The sequence below is a fragment of the Salvelinus alpinus genome, chromosome 18, assembly GCF_045679555.1.
Source record: "Salvelinus alpinus chromosome 18, SLU_Salpinus.1, whole genome shotgun sequence".
Taxonomy (NCBI): domain Eukaryota; kingdom Metazoa; phylum Chordata; class Actinopteri; order Salmoniformes; family Salmonidae; genus Salvelinus; species Salvelinus alpinus.
The window spans coordinates 47,633,662-47,656,161 of NC_092103.1; the positions used below are offsets into that span (position 1 = coordinate 47,633,662).

The 22,500-nt window shown below is 47.7% G+C and overlaps 1 protein-coding gene across 1 annotated transcript in view; it reads left to right on the top strand.

The window, feature by feature from the left end:
• The window catches only part of LOC139544423 (methyl-CpG-binding domain protein 2-like), a 141,802-nt gene extending 128,312 nt beyond the window's left edge, over positions 1-13,490 (top strand). Inside the window, exon 8 of the mRNA XM_071351495.1 lies at positions 12,201-13,490. The gene's annotated coding sequence lies outside the window, so the exon portion shown is untranslated. The remainder of the gene's footprint in view (positions 1-12,200) is intronic.
• The last annotated feature ends 9,010 nt before the right edge of the window (positions 13,491-22,500 follow it).

A 22,500-nucleotide genomic window follows, 5' to 3' on the forward strand; every position in this document is an offset into this window, starting at 1 on the left:
CAGGGCCCAGGTCTGACAGAATCTGTGCAGAAGATCTAGGTGCTGCTGTAGGCCCTCCTTGGTTGGTGACAGAAGCACCAGATCATCAGCAAACAGTAGACATTTGACTTCGGATTCTAGTAGGGTGAGACCGGGTGCTGCAGACTGTTCTAGTGCCCGCGCCAATTCGTTGATATATATGTTGAAGAGGGTGGGGCTCTCTCTCTCTCTCTCTCTCTCTCTCTCTCTCTCTCTCTCTCTCTCTCTCTCTCTCTCCTTCTCTCAATTCAATTCAATTCAATTCAAGGGGCTTTATTGGCATGGGAAACATGTGTTAACATTGCCAAAGCAAGTGAGGTAGATAATATACAAAAGTGAAATAAACAATAAAAATTAACAGTAAACATTACACATACAGAAGTTTCAAAGCAATAAAGACATTACAAATGTCATATTATATATATACAGTGTTGTAGCAATGTATAAATGGTTAAAGCACACAAGTTAAAATAAATAAACATAAATATGGGTTGTATTTACAATGGTGTTTGTTCTTCACTGGTTGCCCTTTTCTTGTGGCAACAGGTCACAAATCTTGCTGCTGTGATGGCACACTGTGGAATTTCACCCAGTAGATATGGGAGTTTATCAAAATTGGATTTGTTTTCGAATTCTTTGTGGATCTGTGTGATCTGAGGGAAATATGTGTCTCTAATATGGTCATACATTGGGCAGGAGGTTAGGAAGTGCAGCTCAGTTTCCACCTCATTTTGTGGGCAGTGAGCACATAGCCTGTCTTCTCTTGAGAGCCATGTCTGCCTACGGCGGCCTTTCTCAATAGCAAGGCTATGCTCACTGAGTCTGTACATAGTCAAAGCTTTCCTTAAGTTTGGGTCAGTCACAGTGGTCAGGTATTCTGCCACTGTGTACTCTCTGTTTAGGGCCAAATAGCATTCTAGTTTGCTCTGTTTGTTTGTTAATTCTTTCCAATGTGTCAAGTAATTATCTTTTTGTTTTCTCATGATTTGGTTGGGTCTAATTGTGCTGTTGTCCTGGGGCTCTGTGGGGTGTGTTTGTGAACAGAGCCCCAGGACCAGCTTGCTTAGGGGACTCTTCTCCAGGTTCATCTCTCTGTAGGTGATTGCTTTGTTATGGAAGGTTTGGGAATCGCTTCCTTTTAGGTGGTTGTAGAATTTAACGGCTCTTTTCTGGATTTTGATAATTAGTGGGTATCGGCCTAATTCTGCTCTGCATGCATTATTTGGTGTTCTACGTTGTACACGGAGGATATTTTTGCAGAATTCTGCATGCAGAGTCTCAATTTGGTGTTTGTCCCATTTTGTGAAATCTTGGTTGGTGAGCGGACCCCAGACCTCACAACCATAAAGGGCAATGGGCTCTATGACTGATTCAAGTATTTTTAGCCAGATCCTAATTGGTATGTTGAAATTTATGTTCCTTTTGATGGCATAGAATGCCCTTCTTGCCTTGTCTCTCAGATCGTTCACAGCTTTGTGGAAGTTACCTGTGGTGCTGAGGTTTAGGCCGAGGTATGTATAGTTTTTTGTGTGCTCTAGGGCAACGGTGTCTAGATGGAATTTGTGGTCCTGGCGACTGGACCTTTTTTGGAACACCATTATTTTGGTCTTACTGAGATTTACTGTCAGGGCCCAGGTCTGACAGAATCTGTGCAGAAGATCTAGGTGCTGCTGTAGGCCCTCCTTGGTTGGTGACAGAAGCACCAGATCATCAGCAAACAGTAGACATTTGACTTCGGATTCTAGTAGGGTGAGGCCAGGTGCTGCAGACTGTTCTAATGCCCTCGCCAATTCGTTGATATATATGTTGAAGAGGGTGGGGCTTAAGCTGCATCCCTGTCTCACCCCACGACCCTGTGTGAAGAAATGTGTGTGTTTTTTGCCAATTTTAACCGCACACTTGTTGTTTGTGTACATGGATTTTATAATGTCGTATGTTTTTCCCCCAACACCACTTTCCATCAATTTGTATAGCAGACCCTCATGCCAAATTGAGTCGAAGGCTTTTTTGAAATCAACAAAGCATGAGAAGACTTTGCCTTTGTTTTGGTTTGTTTGGTTGTCAATTAGGGTGTGTAGGGTGAATACATGGTCTGTTGTACGGTAATTTGGTAAAAAGCCAATTTGACATTTGCTCAGTACATTGTTTTCATTGAGGAAATGTACGAGTCTGCTGTTAATGATAATGCAGAGTATTTTCCCAAGGTTACTGTTGACGCATATTCCACGGTAGTTATTGGGGTCAAATTTGTCTCCACTTTTGTGGATTGGGGTGATCAGTCCTTGGTTCCAAATATTGGGGAAGATGCCAGAGCTAAGGACGATGTTAAAGAGTTTTAGTATAGCCAATTGGAATTTGTTGTCTGTATATTTGATCATTTCATTAAGGATACCATCAACACCACAGGCCTTTTTGGGTTGGAGGGTTTTTATTTTGTCCTGTAACTCGTTCAAGGTAATTGGAGAATCCAGTGGGTTCTGGTAGTCTTTAATAGTTGATTCAAGGATTTGTATTTGATCATGTATATGTTTTTGCTCTTTATTCTTTGTTATAGAGCCAAAAAGATTGGAGAAGTGGTTTACCCATACATCTCCATTTTGGATAGATAATTCTTCGTGTTGTTGTTTGTTTAGTGTTTTCCAATTTTCCCAGAAGTGGTTAGAGTCTATGGATTCTTCAATTACATTGAGCTGATTTCTGACGTGCTGTTCCTTCTTTTTCCGTAGTGTATTTCTGTATTGTTTTAGTTATTCACCATAGTGAAGGCGTAGACTCAGGTTTTCCGGGTCTCTATGTTTTTGGTTGGACAGGTTTCTCAATTTATTTCTTAGATTTTTGCATTCGTCATCAAACCATTTGTCATTGTTGTTCATTTTCTTCGGTTTTCTATTTGAGATTTTTAGGTTTGATAGGGAAGCTGAGAGGTCAAATATACTGTTAAGATTTTCTACTGCCAAGTTTACACCTTCACTATTGCAGTGGAACGTTTTACCCAGGAAGTTGTCTAAAAGGGATTGAATTTGCTGTTGTCTAATTGTTTTTTGGTAGATTTCCAAACTGCATTCCTTCCATCTATAGCATTTCTTAATGTTACTCAGTTCCTTTGGCTTTGATGCCTCGTGATTGAGTTCAAGTAGACTGTGATTTTGCTGTGGTCTGATAGGGGTGTCAGTGGGCTGACTGTGAACGCTCTGAGAGACTCTGGGTTGAGGTCAGTGATAAAGTAGTCTACAGTGCTACTGCCAAGAGATGAGCTATAGGTGAACCTACCATAGGAGTCCCCTCGAAGCCTACCATTGACTATGTACATACCCAGCGTGCGACAGAGCTGCAGGAGTTGTGACCCGTTTTTGTTGGTTATGTTGTCATAGTTGTGCCTAGGGGGGCATATGGGGGAGGGAATGCTGTCACCTCCAGGTAGGTGTTTGTCCCCCTGTGTGCTGAGGGTGTCAGGTTCTTGTCCAGTTCTGGCATTTAGGTCGCCACAGACTAATACATGTCCCTGGGCCTGGAAATGATTGATTTCCTCATTCAGGATGGAGAAGCTGTCTTCATTAAAGTATGGGGATTCTAGTGGGGGGATATAGGTAGCACACAGGAGGACATTTTTCTCTGTTAAGATAATTTCCTTTTGAATTTCTAGCCAAATGTAAAATGTTCCTGTTTTGATTAGTTTAATGGAGTGAGTTAGGTCTGCTCTATACCAAATTAGCATTCCCCCTGAGTCCCTTCCCTGTTTCACACCTGGTAGTTTGGTGGATGGGACTACCAGTTCTCTGTAACCTAGAGGGCAACCAGTGGGTCCGTCTCCTCTGTACCAGGTTTCTTGCAGGATGACAATGTCTGCATTACCGATTTCTTTGGTGAAGTCCGGGTTCCTGCTCTTTAGGCCAAAGGCAGATGACCTCAGGCCTTGGATATTCCAGGATGATATAGTGAAGGCTTTTTGTTCCATAAAGTGTCCAATGTTGTTGGCCGTGTGGTTTGGCCTCAGGCCAGTAAGTGTGAGCAGAGCCTGCTGAGCATCTGGTACATGCCGTTGGCTTGGGCGAGTGTAAGAGTGGGGGTTGGGCCTGTTTGCCCGCTCACTACCTGGGCGTATGTGTGACTTCCATGTTGATGCCCTCTTTGCAGGGGTGGGGTGCATGGGGTGGGCAGGAGTGGCATAGGTCTGATCTGAGGGGGCCTAAATTGGGTGTGGGCATGGTTGATGTGGGGGGGGTGTGTAGGTCCAGGGGGGGGTCTTGGAGGGTGTCTCGCTGGTCTTGGTGGGGTGTCTATTGATCTGTTGCTCCTGTGTGAAGTGTTGGGGCTGCGTTTGAGAGCGATGTCCTTTAGAGTCCGGGCAAAGGTGGGCACTGCTGCCTTGTAGAGGTGGACCTGGTCATAGAGGCTGTTCAAGTCCAGGGTGGAGTGGTGGGCCAGAAAAACATTTGGTTTTGAGGCACAGTCACGGGAGATGCTTGCGTTTACCCGCTGTATTGTAGCAGGGTGGAAGTCTTTTCGTGGTAGCAGGGTGGAGATAACCACTTGTGCGTTGGGGAAAGTAGAAGAAGCTTTTTCGATCACTCCCTTCAGTGCTGTGGCCACCCTTTCCTGCTGTGCTCTCAGGTCGTTTGTGCCTGTGTGTATTATTATGTGGCTAGGTGAGCCTAGTTTGTCCTCAGACAGAAGGTCTAGGGCGCGCTGGGTGTTTGGACACCAGAGTTTAGACACACTGTGTTTGGGAAAAAGTTTTTTTTCTTCTATTTATTTCCCATTTGAGTCCATAAGAAGGACAATCTGTGTCTTGTGTTTGTCCTCAGTGGGTGTGGGGGGGTTGTCAGGAGGGCTATCAGGGTGGCTGACAGGGGGGGTGCTCAGAGGGGGTGAGAGCTGCTGGGCTTGGGGTTTTTCTTTTGTCTGTTCTGTTGTGATGTCGTTTCTATGGTCAGTGTCTGGTGTGGACTGTTCTGCTGTGGTGTCGAGACTTTTGTCGGGTGCTGAGGTGGGCTGTTCTGCTGGCGTCTCTGTGGGGATGGCCACCTCCCTAGTGGGTTGTTCTCTGTCATATGCCATCCCCCTCTCCCTCTCCTCCTGTAGTCTGATCCTCTCCTCTAGTGCTCTGTTCTTCTCCTGCTCCTGCTCTTTCTCCTGTTGATGTTGTCTCACCACTGTCCATAGTGCAGATATGTCTTTCTCCACCTCCGGCTCTCCAGGTCTGGTTAAGGGGGTGTTGTTGTGCTGGACTGTTGTCTGGTTCTGTGCTGACTGGAGTGTGATCACCTGCTGTTCCAGCTCCACCTGCCTTACCTCCAGCTGGGTGAATTTATCCTTCATTTCAATGAGGGAGAAGTACTCTGTACTGGGAGGTTGACTGTCTGCTGAGGGTTGCTCGTCTGTGTGGTTATATGATGAAGACGTCTGGTCTGACCCGCTTGGGGTGGGGGTATCTTTATCAAGGGAGAGCTTCTCCTGCTGGGCTAATTCTTTGATTTGGTGAAAGTCCAGCTGAAACTGTTTGTGGTTGCCCTGTACCATTACTGTTCCAGACTTATAGAGATTTATATTAGCTGACTCCTCGTCCTCGTTGTCAAGAATCCTGAGTTTCCACCCCTCGTTAACCCCCCGTCTCTTAACAAAGGGGTAGTGTGCTAATATAGCACTGTGCCATGCCACTGGATGGTTTGTGTAGAAGATAAGGTTGCTGATGTTCCCATTTTTGTAATAGTCAGCAAAAAGTGTCTCTTGATTTTCCATAAGGAGCTTCATTTTGTGATCTTTTCTTGCCTTATCATTCTTTACAATGACAGGGTACTGTATTTTAATTACCTCTGAACAGCAGGAGGGAGCTTCTAAGGCCTCTCCATTTGGTTGGGGTAGACTATTCGACTCTCCTGCCATTGTTGGGCTAATGGTCTTTGACACCTCTCACTTGACACGTCAGTGCTAGTTGAAGCTGTATCAAGTCAGTTACAGTTGAATACAGTTGAAGCTGTATCTCTCTCAGTTCCACAAAAAATCCAAGTTTAACTAACTCTAAATCTATCTTTTTTAAAGAAAATGCTGAAAAATGCAGGAGCTCATCTGATCATCTGATCATGACCTCTCTCTCTCTCTCTCTCCTTGTTAGCTAGCTAGCTTCTTTCAGGAGAGTCCCTAGCAACTGCCTAGCAACAGGTAAACAACTTAGCTAGCTAAGAAAATTGTATAATTTTACTTTTTTCGAAAGCCTTTCTTCTTTGTTTGCTGCTTGTTTGGTCTCCTAATCAGTCTTGCAGTTTTCTTTTGCTTTTTTTCGATATACTTTCCTCTAAAAACCATGTAAAATTCAATATTTTTAGGAGCTCATCTTTTCAGCTGTTGCTGCTTAATTTGGAACTCCGGAACTCTCCTCTCTCTCTCTCCTGTCTCTCTCTCTCTCTCTCTCTCCTGTCTCTCTCCTGTGTCTCTCTCTCTCCTGTCTCTCTCCTCTCTCTGCCCCCCCCCCCTCTCTCCATCTCTCTCTACCCTCTCCCCCCTCTCCTCTGACGCTGGTCTCTCTTCATGTTGAAGGGAGGTATGGATTCTCACTGATCTCCTCTTTCTCTCTCCTGTCTCTCTCCTCTCTCTGCCCCCCCCTCTCTCTCTCTCTCTCTCTCCATCTCTCTCTCTCTCTCTCTCTCTCTCTCTCTCTCTCTCTCTCTCTCTCTCTCTCTCTCTCTCTCTCTCTCTCTCCTGTCTCTCTCTCTCTCTCTCTCCTGTCTCTCTCTCTCTCTCTCTCTCTCTCTCTCCTGTCTCCCTCCTGTCTCTCTCTCTCTCCTGTCTCTCTCCTCTCTCTGCCCCCCCCCTCTCTCCATATCTCTCTCTCTCTCTCTCTCTCTCTCTCTCTCTCTCTCTCTCTCTCTCTCTCTCTCTCTCTCTCTCTCTCTCTCTCTCTCTCTCTCTCTCCTCTCTCTGCCCCCCCTCTCTCCATCTCTCTCTCTCTCCTGTATCTCTCTCTCTCTCCTGTATCTCTCTCTCTCTCCCTGTCTCTCTCCTCTCTCTGCCCCCCCCCTCTCTCTCTCTCTCTCTCCATCTCTCTCTCTCTCTCTCTCTCTCTCTCTCTCTCTCTCTCTCTCTCTCTCTCTCTCTCTCTCTCTCTCTCTCCTGTCTCTCTCTCTCTCTCTCTCCTGTCTCTCTCTCTCTCTCTCTCTCCTGTCTCCCTCCTGTCTCTCTCTCTCTCCTGTCTCTCTCCTCTCTCTGCCCCCCCCCTCTCTCCATATCTCTCTCTCTCTCTCTCTCTCTCTCTCTCTCTCTCTCTCTCTCTCTCTCTCTCTCTCTCTCTCTCTCTCTCTCTCTCTCTCTCTCTCCTCTCTCTGCCCCCCCCTCTCTCCATCTCTCTCTCTCTCCTGTATCTCTCTCTCTCTCCTGTCTCTCTCTCTCTCTCTCTCTCTCTCTCTCTCTCTCTCTCTCTCTCTCTCTCCTGTCTCTCTCTCTCTCCTGTCTCTCTCTCTCTCTCTCTCCCTCCTGTCTCTCTCTCTCTCCTGTCTCTCTCCTCTCTCTGCCCCCCCCTCTCTCTCTCTCTCTCTCCTGTCTCTCTCCTCTCTCTGCCCCCCCCCCCTCTCTCCATCTCTCTCTCCCCTCTCCTCTGACGCTGGTCTCTCTTCATGTTGAAGGGAGGTATGGATTCTCACTGATCTAGTTTTATCCCACTGCTCTTCAGTGTCCCCCAATAATACACATCTAAAGGTCCTTCTAGTGGCTGACTTCCCTTTACTGTCGAGTCCCAATTGGCACCCTATTCCCTATATAGTGCACTACTACCAAAAAGGAGAGGATAGGTTGCTATTTGTATCCTAGATGGGGGTTTTTTGAACGGTCGTCTAGACTTTTCCTTCACCTCGTTTAGCTGTTTATATAGGTCACTGAGTGGATTCATCGGAGGAATTTACTGCTCCAAAAATGTGTGTTTGTGTGTCTCTCAACCCCATCTCTGTCTCCCCCCCCCCTGTCTCTCTTCCCCTGTCTCTCTCCCCCCTGTCTCTCTCCCCCCTGTCTCTCTCCCCCCCTGTCTCTCCCCCCTCTGTCTCTCTCCCCCCTGCCCCCTCTCTCTCCCCCCTGTCTCTCTCTCCCCCCTGTCTCTCTTCCCCCCCTGTCTCTCTTCCCCCTGTCTCTCTCCCCCCTCTGTCTCTCTTCCCCCCTGTCTCTCTTCCCCTGTCTCTCTCCCCCCTGTCTCTCTCCCCCCTGTCTCTCTCCCCCCCTGTCTCTCCCCCCTCTGTCTCTCTCCCCCCTGCCCCCTCTCTCTCCCCCCTGTCTCTCTCTCCCCCCCTGTCTCTCTTCCCCCCCTGTCTCTCTTCCCCCTGTCTCTCTTCCCCCTGTCTCTCTCCCCCCTCTGTCTCTCTTCCCCCCTGTCTCTCTTCCCCCCCTGTCTCTCTTCCCCCTGTCTCTCTTCCCCCTGTCTCTCTTTCCCCCCTGTCTCTCTTCCTCCCCTGTCTCTCTTCCCCCTGTCTCTCTTCCCCCTGTCTCTCTCTCCCCTGTCTCTCTTTCCCCCCTGTCTCTCTTCCCCCTGTCTCTCTCCCCCCTGTCTCTCTCCCCCCTGTCTCTCTTCCCCCCCTGTCTCTCTCCCCCCCTGTCTCTCTTCCCCTGTCTCTCTCCCCCTGTCTCTCTCCCCCCCTGTCTCCCTCCCCCCTGTCTCTCTTCCCCCTGTCTCTCTCCCCCCTGTCTCTCTCTTCCCCTGTCTCTCTTCCCATGTCTCTCTTCCCCCCCTGTCTCTCTTCCCCCCCTGTCTCTCTTCCCCCTGTCTCTCTTCCCCCTGTCTCTCTCCCCCCTGTCTCTCTTCCCCCCCTGTCTCTCTTCCCCCCCTGTCTCTCTTCCCCCTGTCTCTCTCCCCACTGTCTCTCTTCCCCCCTGTCTCTCTTCCCCTGTCTCTCTTCCCCCCCTGTCTCTCTTCCCCCTGTCCCTCTTCCCCCTGTCTCTCTCCCCCCTGTCTCTCTTCCCCCTGTCTCTCTCCCCACTGTCTCTCTTCCCCCCCTGTCTCTCTTCCCCTGTCTCTCTTCCCCCCCTGTCTCTCTTCCCCCTGTCTCTCTCCCCCTGTCTCTCTCTCCCCCTGTCTCTCTCCCCCCTGTCTCTCTCCCCCCCTGTCTCTCTCCCCCCTGTCTCTCTCCCCCCCGGTCTCTCTCCCCCCTGTCTCTCTCCCCCTGTCTCTCTCCCCCCTGTCTCTCTCCCCCCCTGTCTCTCTCCCCCCCGGTCTCTCTCCCCCCCGGTCTCTCTCCCCCCTGTCTCTTCCCCCCCTGTCTCTCTTCCCCTGTCTCTCTTCCCCCCCTGTCTCTCTTCCCCCTGTCTCTCTCCCCCTGTCTCTCTCCCCCCCTGTCTCTCTCCCCCCCTGTCTCTCTCCCCCCTGTCTCTCTCCCCCCTGTCTCTCTCCCCCTGTCTCTCTCTCCCCCTGTCTCTCTCCCCCTGTCTCTCTCCCCCTGTCTCTCTCCCCCCTGTCTCTCTCCCCCTGTCTCTCCCCCCCCTGTCTCTCTCTCCCCCTGTCTCTCTCCCCCCTGTCTCTCTCCCCCTGTCTCTCTCCCCCCTGTCTCTCTCCCCCTGTCTCTCTCCCCCCTGTCTCTCTCCCCCCTGTCTCTCTTCCCCCCCTGTCTCTCTCCCCCCTGTCTCTCTCCCCCCCTGTCTCTCTCCCCCTGTCTCTCTCCCCCCCTGTCTCTCTCCCCCCTGTCTCTCTCCCCCTGTCTCTCTCCCCCCCGGTCTCTCTCCCCCTGTCTCTCTCCCCCTGTCTCTCTCCCCCCCTGTCTCTCTCCCCCCTGTCTCTCTCCCCCTGTCTCTCTCCCCCTGTCTCTCTCCCCCTGTCTCTCTCCCCCTGTCTCTCTCCCCCCTGTCTCTCTCCCCCGGTCTCTCTCCCCCTGTCTCTCTCCCCCGGTCTCTCTCCCCCGGTCTCTCTCCCCCCCGGTCTCTCTCCCCCTGTCTCTCTCCCCCCTGTCTCTCTCCCCCCTGTCTCTCTCCCCCCTGTCTCTCTCCCCCCTGTCTCTCTCCCCCCTGTCTCCCCCCCCTGTCTCCCCCCCCCCTGTCTCCCTCCCCCCTGTCTCTCTTCCCCCTGTCTCTCTCCCCCCTGTCTCTCTCTTCCCCTGTCTCTCTTCCCATGTCTCTCTTCCCCCCCTGTCTCTCTTCCTCCCCTGTCTCTCTTCCCCCTGTCTCTCTTCCCCCTGTCTCTCTCTCCCCTGTCTCTCTTTCCCCCCTGTCTCTCTTCCCCCTGTCTCTCTCCCCCCTGTCTCTCTCCCCCCTGTCTCTCTTCCCCCCCTGTCTCTCTCCCCCCCTGTCTCTCTTCCCCTGTCTCTCTCCCCCTGTCTCTCTCCCCCCCTGTCTCCCTCCCCCCTGTCTCTCTTCCCCCTGTCTCTCTCCCCCCTGTCTCTCTCTTCCCCTGTCTCTCTTCCCATGTCTCTCTTCCCCCCTGTCTCTCTTCCCCCCCTGTCTCTCTTCCCCCTGTCTCTCTTCCCCCTGTCTCTCTCCCCCTGTCTCTCTTCCCCCCCTGTCTCTCTTCCCCCCCTGTCTCTCTTCCCCCTGTCTCTCTCCCCACTGTCTCTCTTCCCCCCTGTCTCTCTTCCCCTGTCTCTCTTCCCCCCCTGTCTCTCTTCCCCCTGTCTCTCTTCCCCCTGTCTCTCTCCCCCCTGTCTCTCTTCCCCCTGTCTCTCTCCCCACTGTCTCTCTTCCCCCCCTGTCTCTCTTCCCCCCCTGTCTCTCTTCCCCCTGTCTCTCTCCCCCTGTCTCTCTCTCCCCCTGTCTCTCTCCCCCCTGTCTCTCTCCCCCCCTGTCTCTCTCCCCCCCTGTCTCTCTCCCCCCCGGTCTCTCTCCCCCCCGGTCTCTCTCCCCCCTGTCTCTTCCCCCCCTGTCTCTCTTCCCCTGTCTCTCTTCCCCCCCTGTCTCTCTTCCCCCTGTCTCTCTCCCCCTGTCTCTCTCCCCCCCTGTCTCTCTCCCCCCCTGTCTCTCTCCCCCCTGTCTCTCTCCCCCCTGTCTCTCTCCCCCTGTCTCTCTCTCCCCCTGTCTCTCTCCCCCTGTCTCTCTCCCCCTGTCTCTCTCCCCCCTGTCTCTCTCCCCCTGTCTCTCCCCCCCCTGTCTCTCTCTCCCCCTGTCTCTCTCCCCCTGTCTCTCTCCCCCCTGTCTCTCTCCCCCTGTCTCTCTCCCCCCTGTCTCTCTCCCCCTGTCTCTCTCCCCCTGTCTCTCTCCCCCCTGTCTCTCTCCCCCCTGTCTCTCTTCCCCCCCTGTCTCTCTCCCCCCCTGTCTCTCTCCCCCCCTGTCTCTCTCCCCCCTGTCTCTCTCCCCCCCTGTCTCTCTCCCCCCTGTCTCTCTCCCCCTGTCTCTCTCCCCCTGTCTCTCTCCCCCCCGGTCTCTCTCCCCCTGTCTCTCTCCCCCCCTGTCTCTCTCCCCCCTGTCTCTCTCCCCCTGTCTCTCTCCCCCTGTCTCTCTCCCCCTGTCTCTCTCCCCCTGTCTCTCTCCCCCCTGTCTCTCTCCCCCGGTCTCTCTCCCCCTGTCTCTCTCCCCCGGTCTCTCTCCCCCGGTCTCTCTCCCCCCCGGTCTCTCTCCCCCTGTCTCTCTCCCCCCTGTCTCTCTCCCCCCTGTCTCTCTCCCCCCTGTCTCCCCCCCATGTCTCTCCCCCCCCTGTCTCTCTCCCCCTGTCTCTCTCCCCCCTGTCTCTCTCCCCCTGTCTCTGTCCCCCCTGTCTCTCTCCCCCTGTCTCTCCCCCCCCCCTGTCTCTCTCCCCCTGTCTCTCTCCCCCCTGTCTCTCTCCCCCTGTCTCTGTCCCCCCTGTCTCTCTCCCCCTGTCTCCCCCCCCCCCTGTCTCTCTTCCCCCTGTCTCTCTTCCCCCCGTGTCTCTCTCCCCCCTGTCTCTCTCCCCCTGTCTCTGTCCCCCCTGTCTCTCTCCCCCTGTCTCTCCCCCCCCCTGTCTCTCTTCCCCCTGTCTCTCTTCCCCCCGTGTCTCTCTCCCCCGGTCTCTCTCCCCCCTGTCTCTCTCTTCCCCTGTCTCTCTCCCCCCTGTCTCTCTCCCCCCCCGGTCTCTCTCCCCCCTGTCTCTCTCCCCCCCTGTCTCTCTTCCCCCCGTGTCTCTCTCTCCCCCGGTCTCTCTCCCCCCTGTCTCTCTCCCTCCCCCTGTGTGTTGTTGCCTTTAGGGTAGGTGTTTATGTTCCTGCCTGCTAGCCTTGTTCATTAAATGATGTTTGTACTAATGGTCTCTGGTTTGTCTTTCTCCACAGTGTCCTTTCTTCCTTAGGCAGATGATGAAGACAGTCATCCTACACACAGAGGAGGGTACCTCTACAATGGAATCCTGATCCCTATGTAGTGCACACTATATGGAAATAGGGTGTCACTAAAGCACTAGGGTTGCAAAGGGAGGGTATATTACTGGAAAGTTTACCAGTAAACTACCAGAATTTTTTGGGGTAACTTTCAAGGATTTTATGTAATCTATTACGAGACATCTAGTGGCCCAGTTGGATACTTCAGATGATCACAGGTGTCTGTAATTGTGAAATATGACATAATTAAATAATATTTTAAAATGTAAACAAAAAAAATTTGAATTACAAAGCTGTAAAATGTTATCTTAATATAAACCTTCAACTTAGTGAAAATCATTGCTGTTTAATATGAGCGTTTCAGTATGAAATATCTTTTTTAAAAATTTTTCACTTATTTATTTTTTATTATGTCAAAATGTATTTTGTTGTCAATGTTTTGCCGTGAAACTGGTGGCCGTTGTGAAGAAAGGTCAATAGTTCAAAGAGTTGAAGAGTTTATTAAAAAACAAAATATATTGTCGATTTTAGATGCGTTATTCATGAATTGGGCCGTTTTCTCTTCAACCATATGTTCTATCTACTAGAAACTTATGGACAATATCCACACAGATATAAATACTATATATTAATAAACCGTTTTAAATGACTATGAAGTTAAGATTGCCATATCTTTTGTTTAATTACCATAATCAGTGAAGATTACGGTCACTTTGTTAAATTAACCAGTAACTTTGCAACCCTAGTCGGGACATTCAGAGACAGGAATAAGTTGGTCTGCTTTTTAAACGGACTGTCACAATCTCATACATCCCTGGATACCTAACTCGCCTAGCTTCAAACCAAAGCCTTGTTGGACTTAACTATTTGTTTTTATCTACATATCTGTACATACCAGTATAACGCTTATTTTTTTGTGTGTCAGAATTTTGCACTTAAATACTATTTTTTTTATAAAAAAGGCGAATATTGAGCAATATTATTTGAACTTCTGGGGACTTCATTTGCAATCTGCTGGATTTGTATATTGCTAACTATTTTACTTTTCTTTATTATTCATTTGTATTTTTTTTGGTGGTTTGTTAGTTGTAAAGGGATTGAATATTATTGTTTTTTAGAGTTTTTATAACAAATGAGGAACTGCTTATTTAAGACATGTTTATACCCGGAGAGAAAACAAATTATGTGGACATTTGTTGCCTCACTTTAGACTTTTTTAAAGTAAATAAATGAATATATTCACAAGTGTTGTCTGTCTGACTGTAGCGTTCTGTAGTGAGGTTAGGATGAAGAGGTAGGAGTTAACCTATGGGCCCTGGTCAAAAGTAGTACACTACATAGGGAACAGGAGTGCCCTTTGAAATGCAGTCAATTTGAGCAGCTAAAGTGACCTATGATGAGAGGAGGCTACGAAACAGAAACGTTTTTTGAGACTGGTTTCTTTCGCAAAACCAGACATGTACTTAAAGGGTATAGAAATATAGGCTGTAGCCAGTCGTCACTGATTGATTTATTTGACCTGTCTGGCTTCTTGAAGGATTGCAACAGGATTGAGTCTAGTCTGATGACAGTGCAGTTGACTCCAATGGCTTGCGGTCCGCAATTCGGGGCGTTCCTGCATGTGGGCGTTCCTGCATGTGGGCGTTCCTGCATGTGGGCGTTCCTGCGTGTGGGCGTTCCTGCACAGTGTCCTTCTTCCCTGCCTGCCAAGCACTTGCCCTCGTCGTCGTTAACTACAGGAAAGCGGTGCTTGGCAACCGGGGGCAAAGGACACTGTCTACCGTGTCCTAGCTACCTAGTTGCCTAGTTACCTAGCTAGTGGTGTCGCCCCATGCATCTTCTTTTTCTAGGGGGTTAGAGAAGGCATTATAACATGACAGCAGCAGGTAGAGAAGGCATTATAACATGACAGCAGCAGGTAGAGAAGGCATTATAACATGACAGCAGCAGGTAGAGAAGGCATTATAACATGACAGCAGCAGGTAGAGAAGGCATTATAACATGACAGCAGCAGGTAGAGAAGGCATTATAACATGACAGCAGCAGGTAGAGAAGGCATTATAACATGACAGCAGCAGGTAGAGAAGGCATTATAACATGACAGCAGCAGGTAGAGAAGGCATTATAACATGACAGCAGCAGGTAGAGAAGGCATTATAACATGACAGCAGCAGGTAGAGAAGGAATTATAACATGACAGCAGCAGGTATAGAAGGCATTATAACATGACAGCAGCAGGTATAGAAGGCATTATAACATGACAGCAGCAGGTAGAGAAGGCATTATAACATGACAGCAGCAGGTAGAGAAGGCATTATAACATGACAGCAGCAGGTATAGAAGGTATTATAACATGACAGCAGCAGGTATAGAAGGCATTATAACATGACAGCAGCAGGTATAGAAGGCATTATAACATGACAGCAGCAGGTAGAGAAGGCATTATAACATGACAGCAGCAGGTATAGAAGGCATTATAACATGACAGCAGCAGGTATAGAAGGCATTATAACATGACAGCAGCAGGTAGAGAAGGCATTATAACATGACAGCAGCAGGTAGAGAAGGCATTATAACATGACAGCAGCAGGTAGAGAAGGTATTATAACATGACAGCAGCAGGTAGAGAAGGCATTATAACATGACAGGAGCAGGTATAGAAGGCATTATAACATGACAGCAGCAGGTATAGAAGGCATTATAACATGACAGCAGCAGGTAGAGAAGGTATTATAACATGACAGCAGCAGGTATAGAAGGCATTATAACATGACAGCAGCGGGTATAGAAGGCATTATAACATGACAGCAGCAGGTATAGAAGGCATTATAACATGACAGCAGCAGGTATAGCAGGCATTATAACATGACAGCAGCAGGTAGAGAAGGCATTATAACATGACAGCAGCAGGTAGAGAAGGCATTATAACATGACAGCAGCAGGTATAGAAGGCATTATAACATGACAGCAGCAGGTAGAGAAGGCATTATAACATGACAGCAGCAGGTAGAGAAGGCATTATAACATGACAGCAGCAGGTATAGAAGGCATTATAACATGACAGCAGCAGGTATAGAAGGCATTATAACATGACAGCAGCAGGTATAGAAGGCATTATAACATGACAGCAGCAGGTATAGAAGGTATTATAACATGACAGCAGCAGGTATAGAAGGCATTATAATAACATGACAGCAGCAGGTATAGAAGGCATTATAACATGACAGCAGCAGGTATAGAAGGCATTATAACATGACAGCAGCAGGTATAGAAGGCATTATAACATGACAGCAGCAGGTATAGAAGGCATTATAACATGACAGCAGCAGGTAGAGAAGGCATTATAACATGACAGCAGCAGGTAGAGAAGGTATTATAACATGACAGCAGCAGGTAGAGAAGGCATTATAACAACATGACAGCAGCAGGTATAGAAGGCTTTATAACATGACAGCAGCAGGTATAGAAGGCATTATAACATGACAGCAGCAGGTAGAGAAGGCATTATAACATGACAGCAGCAGGTATAGAAGGCATTATAACATGACAGCAGCAGGTATAGACGGCATTATAACATGACAGCAGCAGGTAGAGAAGGCATTATAACATGACAACAGCAGGTATAGAAGGCATTATAACATGACAGCAGCAGGTATAGAAGGCATTATAACATGACAGCAGCAGGTATAGAAGGCATTATAACATGACAGCAGCAGGTAGAGAAGGTATTATAACATGACAGCAGCAGGTAGAGAAGGCATTATAACAACATGACAGCAGCAGGTATAGAAGGCATTATAACATGACAGCAGCAGGTATAGAAGGCATTATAACATGACAGCAGCAGGTAGAGAAGGCATTATAACATGACAGCAGCAGGTATTGAAGGCATTATAACATGACAGCAGCAGGTAGAGAAGGCATTATAACATGACAGCAGCAGGTAGAGAAGGCATTATAACATGACAGCAGCAGGTAGAGAAGGCATTATAACATGACAGCAGCAGGTATAGAAGGCATTATAACATGACAGCAGCAGGTATAGAAGGCATTATAACATGACAGCAGCAGGTATAGAAGGCATTATAACATGACAGCAGCAGGTATAGAAGGCATTATAACATGACAGCAGCAGGTATAGAAGGCATTATAACATGACAGCAGCAGGTATAGAAGGTATTATAACATGACAGCAGCAGGTAGAGAAGGCATTATAACATGACAGCAGCAGGTAGAGAAGGCATTATAACATGACAGCAGCAGGTATAGAAGGCATTATAACATGACAGCAGCAGGTATAGAAGGTATTATAACATGACAGCAGCAGGTATAGAAGGCATTATAACATGACAGCAGCAGGTAGAGAAGGTATTATAACATGACAGCAGCAGGTATAGAAGGCATTATAACATGACAGCAGCAGGTAGAGAAGGCATTATAACATGACAGCAGCAGGTATAGAAGGCATTATAACATGACAGCAGCAGGTATAGAAGGCATTATAACATGACAGCAGCAGGTATAGAAGGCATTATAACATGACAGCAGCAGGTAGAGAAGGCATTATAACATGACAGCAGCAGGTATAGAAGGCATTATAACATGACAGCAGCAGGTATAGAAGGCATTATAACATGACAGCAGCAGGTAGAGAAGGTATTATAACATGACAGCAGCAGGTATAGACGGCATTATAACATGACAGCAGCAGGTAGAGAAGGCATTATAACATGACAGCAGCAGGTATAGAAGGCATTATAACATGACAGCAGCAGGTATAGAAGGCATTATAACATGACAGCAGCAGGTATGGAAGGCATTATAACATGACAGCAGCAGGTAGAGAAGGTATTATAACATGACAGCAGCAGGTAGAGAAGGCATTATAACAACATGACAGCAGCAGGTATAGAAGGCTTTATAACATGACAGCAGCAGGTATAGAAGGCATTATAACATGACAGCAGCAGGTAGAGAAGGCATTATAACATGACAGCAGCAGGTATAGAAGGCATTATAACATGACAGCAGCAGGTATAGACGGCATTATAACATGACAGCAGCAGGTAGAGAAGGCATTATAACATGACAGCAGCAGGTATAGAAGGCATTATAACATGACAGCAGCAGGTATAGAAGGCATTATAACATGACAGCAGCAGGTAGAGAAGGCATTATAACATGACAGCAGCAGGTAGAGAAGGTATTATAACATGACAGCAGCAGGTAGAGAAGGCATTATAACAACATGACAGCAGCAGGTATAGAAGGCATTATAACATGACAGCAGCAGGTATAGAAGGCATTATAACATGACAGCAGCAGGTAGAGAAGGCATTAGAACATGACAGCAGCAGGTAGAGAAGGCATTATAACATGACAGCAGCAGGTAGAGAAGGCATTATAACATGACAGCAGCAGGTATAGAAGGCATTATAACATGACAGCAGCAGGTAGAGAAGGCATTATAACATGACAGCAGCAGGTATAGAAGGCATTATAACATGACAGCAGCAGGTAGAGAAGGCATTATAACATGACAGCAGCAGGTATAGAAGGCATTATAACATGACAGCAGCAGGTATAGAAGGCATTATAACATGACAGCAGCAGGTAGAGAAGGCATTATAACATGACAGCAGCAGGTATAGAAGGCATTATAACATGACAGCAGCAGGTAGAGAAGGCATTATAACATGACAGCAGCAGGTATAGAAGGCATTATAACATGACAGCAGCAGGTAGAGAAGGCATTATAACATGACAGCAGCAGGTAGAGAAGATATTATAACATGACAGCAGCAGGTATAGAAGGCATTATAACATGACAGCAGCAGGTAGAGAAGGCATTATAACATGACAGCAGCAGGTATAGAAGGCATTATAACATGACAGCAGCAGGTAGAGAAGGCATTATAACATGACAGCAGCAGGTATAGAAGGCATTATGACATGACAGCAGCAGGTAGAGAAGGCATTATAACATGACAGCAGCAGGTAGAGAAGATATTATAACATGACAGCAGCAGGTATAGAAGGCATTATAACATGACAGCAGCAGGTAGAGAAGGCATTATAACATGACAGCAGCAGGTAGAGAAGGTATTATAACATGACAGCAGCAGGTATAGAAGGCATTATAACATGACAGCAGCAGGTAGAGAAGGCATTATAACATGACAGCAGCAGGTAGAGAAGGCATTATAACATGACAGCAGCAGGTATAGAAGGTATTATAACATGACAGCAGCAGGTATAGAAGGCATTATAACATGACAGCAGCAGGTATAGAAGGTGTTATAACATGACAGCAGCAGGTATAGAAGGCATTGTAACATGACAGCAGCAGGTAGAGAAGGCATTATAACATGACAGCAGCAGGTAGAGAAGGCATTATAACATGACAGCAGCAGGTATAGAAGGCATTATAACATGACAGCAGCAGGTAGAGAAGGCATTATAACATGACAGCAGCAGGTATAGAAGGCATTATAACATGACAGCAGCAGGTAGAGAAGGCATTATAACATGACAGAAGCAGGTATAGAAGGCATTAAAACATGACAGCAGCAGGTAGAGAAGGCATTATAACATGACAGCAGCAGGTATAGAAGGCATTATAACATGACAGCAGCAGGTAGAGAAGGCATTATAACATGACAGCAGCAGGTATAGAAGGCATTATAACATGACAGCAGCAGGTAGAGAAGGCATTATAACATGACAGCAGCAGGTATAGAAGGCATTATAACATGACAGCAGCAGGTAGAGAAGGCATTATAACAACATGACAGCAGCAGGTAGAGAAGGCATTATAACATGACAGCAGCAGGTAGAGAAGGCATTATAACATGACAGCAGCAGGTAGAGAAGCTATTATAACATGACAGCAGCAGGTATAGAAGGCATTATAACATGACAGCAGCAGGTATAGAAGGCATTATAACATGACAGCAGCAGGTAGAGAAGGCATTATAACATGACAGCAGCAGGTATAGAAGGCATTATAACATGACAGCAGCAGGTAGAGAAGGCATTATAACATGACAGCAGCAGGTATAGAAGGCATTATAACATGACAGCAGCAGGTAGAGAAGGCATTATAACATGACAGCAGCAGGTAGAGAAGGCATTATAACATGACAGCAGCAGGTATAGAAGGCATTAAAACATGACAGCAGCAGGTATAGAAGGCATTATAACATGACAGCAGCAGGTAGAGAAGGCATTATAACATGACAGCAGCAGGTATAGAAGGCATTATAACATGACAGCAGCAGGTATAGAAGGCATTATAACATGACAGCAGCAGGTAGAGAAGGTATTATAACATGACAGCAGCAGGTATAGAAGGCATTATAACATGACAGCAGCAGGTAGAGAAGGCATTATAACATGACAGCAGCAGGTAGAGAAGGCATTATAACATGACAGCAGCAGGTATAGAAGGTATTATAACATGACAGCAGCAGGTATAGAAGGCATTATAACATGACAGCAGCAGGTATAGAAGGTGTTATAACATGACAGCAGCAGGTATAGAAGGCATTGTAACATGACAGCAGCAGGTAGAGAAGGCATTATAACATGACAGCAGCAGGTAGAGAAGGCATTATAACATGACAGCAGCAGGTATAGAAGGCATTATAACATGACAGCAGCAGGTAGAGAAGGCATTATAACATGACAGCAGCAGGTATAGAAGGCATTATAACATGACAGCAGCAGGTAGAGAAGGCATTATAACATGACAGCAGCAGGTATAGAAGGTGTTATAACATGACAGCAGCAGGTATAGAAGGCATTGTAACATGACAGCAGCAGGTAGAGAAGGCATTATAACATGACAGCAGCAGGTAGAGAAGGCATTAAAACATGACAGCAGCAGGTATAGAAGGCATTGTAACATGACAGCAGCAGGTAGAGAAGGCATTATAACATGACAGAAGCAGGTATAGAAGGCATTAAAACATGACAGCAGCAGGTAGAGAAGGCATTATAACATGACAGCAGCAGGTATAGAAGGCATTATAACATGACAGCAGCAGGTAGAGAAGGCATTATAACATGACAGCAGCAGGTATAGAAGGCATTATAACATGACAGCAGCAGGTAGAGAAGGCATTATAACATGACAGCAGCAGGTATAGAAGGCATTATAACATGACAGCAGCAGGTAGAGAAGGCATTATAACAACATGACAGCAGCAGGTAGAGAAGGCATTATAACATGACAGCAGCAGGTAGAGAAGGCATTATAACATGACAGCAGCAGGTAGAGAAGCTATTATAACATGACAGCAGCAGGTATAGAAGGCATTATAACATGACAGCAGCAGGTATAGAAGGCATTATAACATGACAGCAGCAGGTAGAGAAGGCATTATAACATGACAGCAGCAGGTATAGAAGGCATTATAACATGACAGCAGCAGGTAGAGAAGGCATTATAACATGACAGCAGCAGGTATAGAAGGCATTATAACATGACAGCAGCAGGTAGAGAAGGCATTATAACATGACAGCAGCAGGTAGAGAAGGCATTATAACATGACAGCAGCAGGTATAGAAGGCATTACAACATGACAGCAGCAGGTATAGAAGGCATTATAACATGACAGCAGCAGGTAGAGAAGGCATTATAACATGACAGCAGCAGGTATAGAAGGCATTATAACATGACAGCAGCAGGTATAGAAGGCATTATAACATGACAGCAGCAGGTATAGAAGGCATTATAACATGACAGCAGCAGGTAGAGAAGGCATTATAACATGACAGCAGCAGGTATAGAAGGCATTAAAACATGACAGCAGCAGGTATAGAAGGCATTATAACATGACAGCAGCAGGTATAGAAGGCATTATAACATGACAGCAGCAGGTAGAGAAGGCATTATAACATGACAGCAGCAGGTATAGAAGGCATTATAACATGACAGCAGCAGGTATAGAAGGCATTATAACATGACAGCAGCAGGTAGAGAAGGCATTATAACATGACAGCAGCAGGTAGAGAAGGCATTATAACATGACAGCAGCAGGTAGAGAAGGCATTATAACATGACAGCAGCAGGTAGAGAAGGCATTATAACATGACAGCAGCAGGTATAGAAGGCATTATAACATGACAGCAGCAGGTATAGAAGGCATTATAACATGACAGCAGCAGGTAGAGAAGGCATTATAACATGACAGCAGCAGGTAGAGAAGGCATTATAACATGACAGCAGCAGGTAGAGAAGGCATTATAACATGACAGCAGCAGGTATAGAAGGCATTATAACATGACAGCAGCAGGTACAGAAGGCATTATAACATGACAGCAGCAGGTATAGAAGGCATTATAACATGACAGCAGCAGGTATACTGTCTGTCTGTCCGTCCGTCCGTCCGTCTGTCTCTCTGTGTGTCTGTCTGTCCCTCTGCCTACCTAGCTGTCTGTCTGGTGACTCCCTCATATCCCACCTGAACCAGAGTTACTCTGCTCCCTATGTGATGTGAGGCAGCATTCTGTTGTGTTTCCGTCAGTGTTTGCCCTCCCACGTCCCTCCCTGTCTCTTTCTGATCTCTCTCAGTAGGGGTTCAACCCCCCGTTTGGCTGGGATCGCTCTAACCCCTCTCTCTGAGCTGTGCTGGGGGATTGTATTCACTGCTGCGTGCCGGGGGACCATATTCACCGTTGCGCCGAGTGGCATTTAGCTTTTCAAATATCCCCATGGCGACAGGGACCACTAAAGCGTGTCAGAAAATGAATTCCCCTTATTAATTATTTACCAATATAACTCTCTCTCTCTCTCTCTCTCTCTCTCTCTCTCTCTCTCTCTCTCTCTCTCTCTCTCTCTCTCTCTCTCTCTCTCTCTCTCTCTCTCTCTCTCTCTCTCTCTCTCTCTCTCTCTCTCTCTCTCTCTCTCTCTCTCTCTCTCTCTCTCTCTCTCTCTCTCTCTCTCTCTCTCTCTCTCTCTCTCTCTCTCTCTCTCTCTCTCTCTCTCTCTCTCTCTCTCTCTCTCTCTCTCTCTCTCTCTCTCTCTCTCTCTCTCTCTCTCTCTCTGTCTCTCTCTGTCTCTCTCTCTCTCTCTCTCTCTCTCCGCACATCTCTGTCAGGGGCTGTAATTCACATCATCACCAATCACCAGTTACAGCCTCATCACTAATTCCAGCTCCCTCCCCTCTAAACCTGGTGAACACAATGCATAAATACAGGCCTGCTGACCCCCAGCATGACCTGTGGGTGGATGGGAATATCCACAACACAG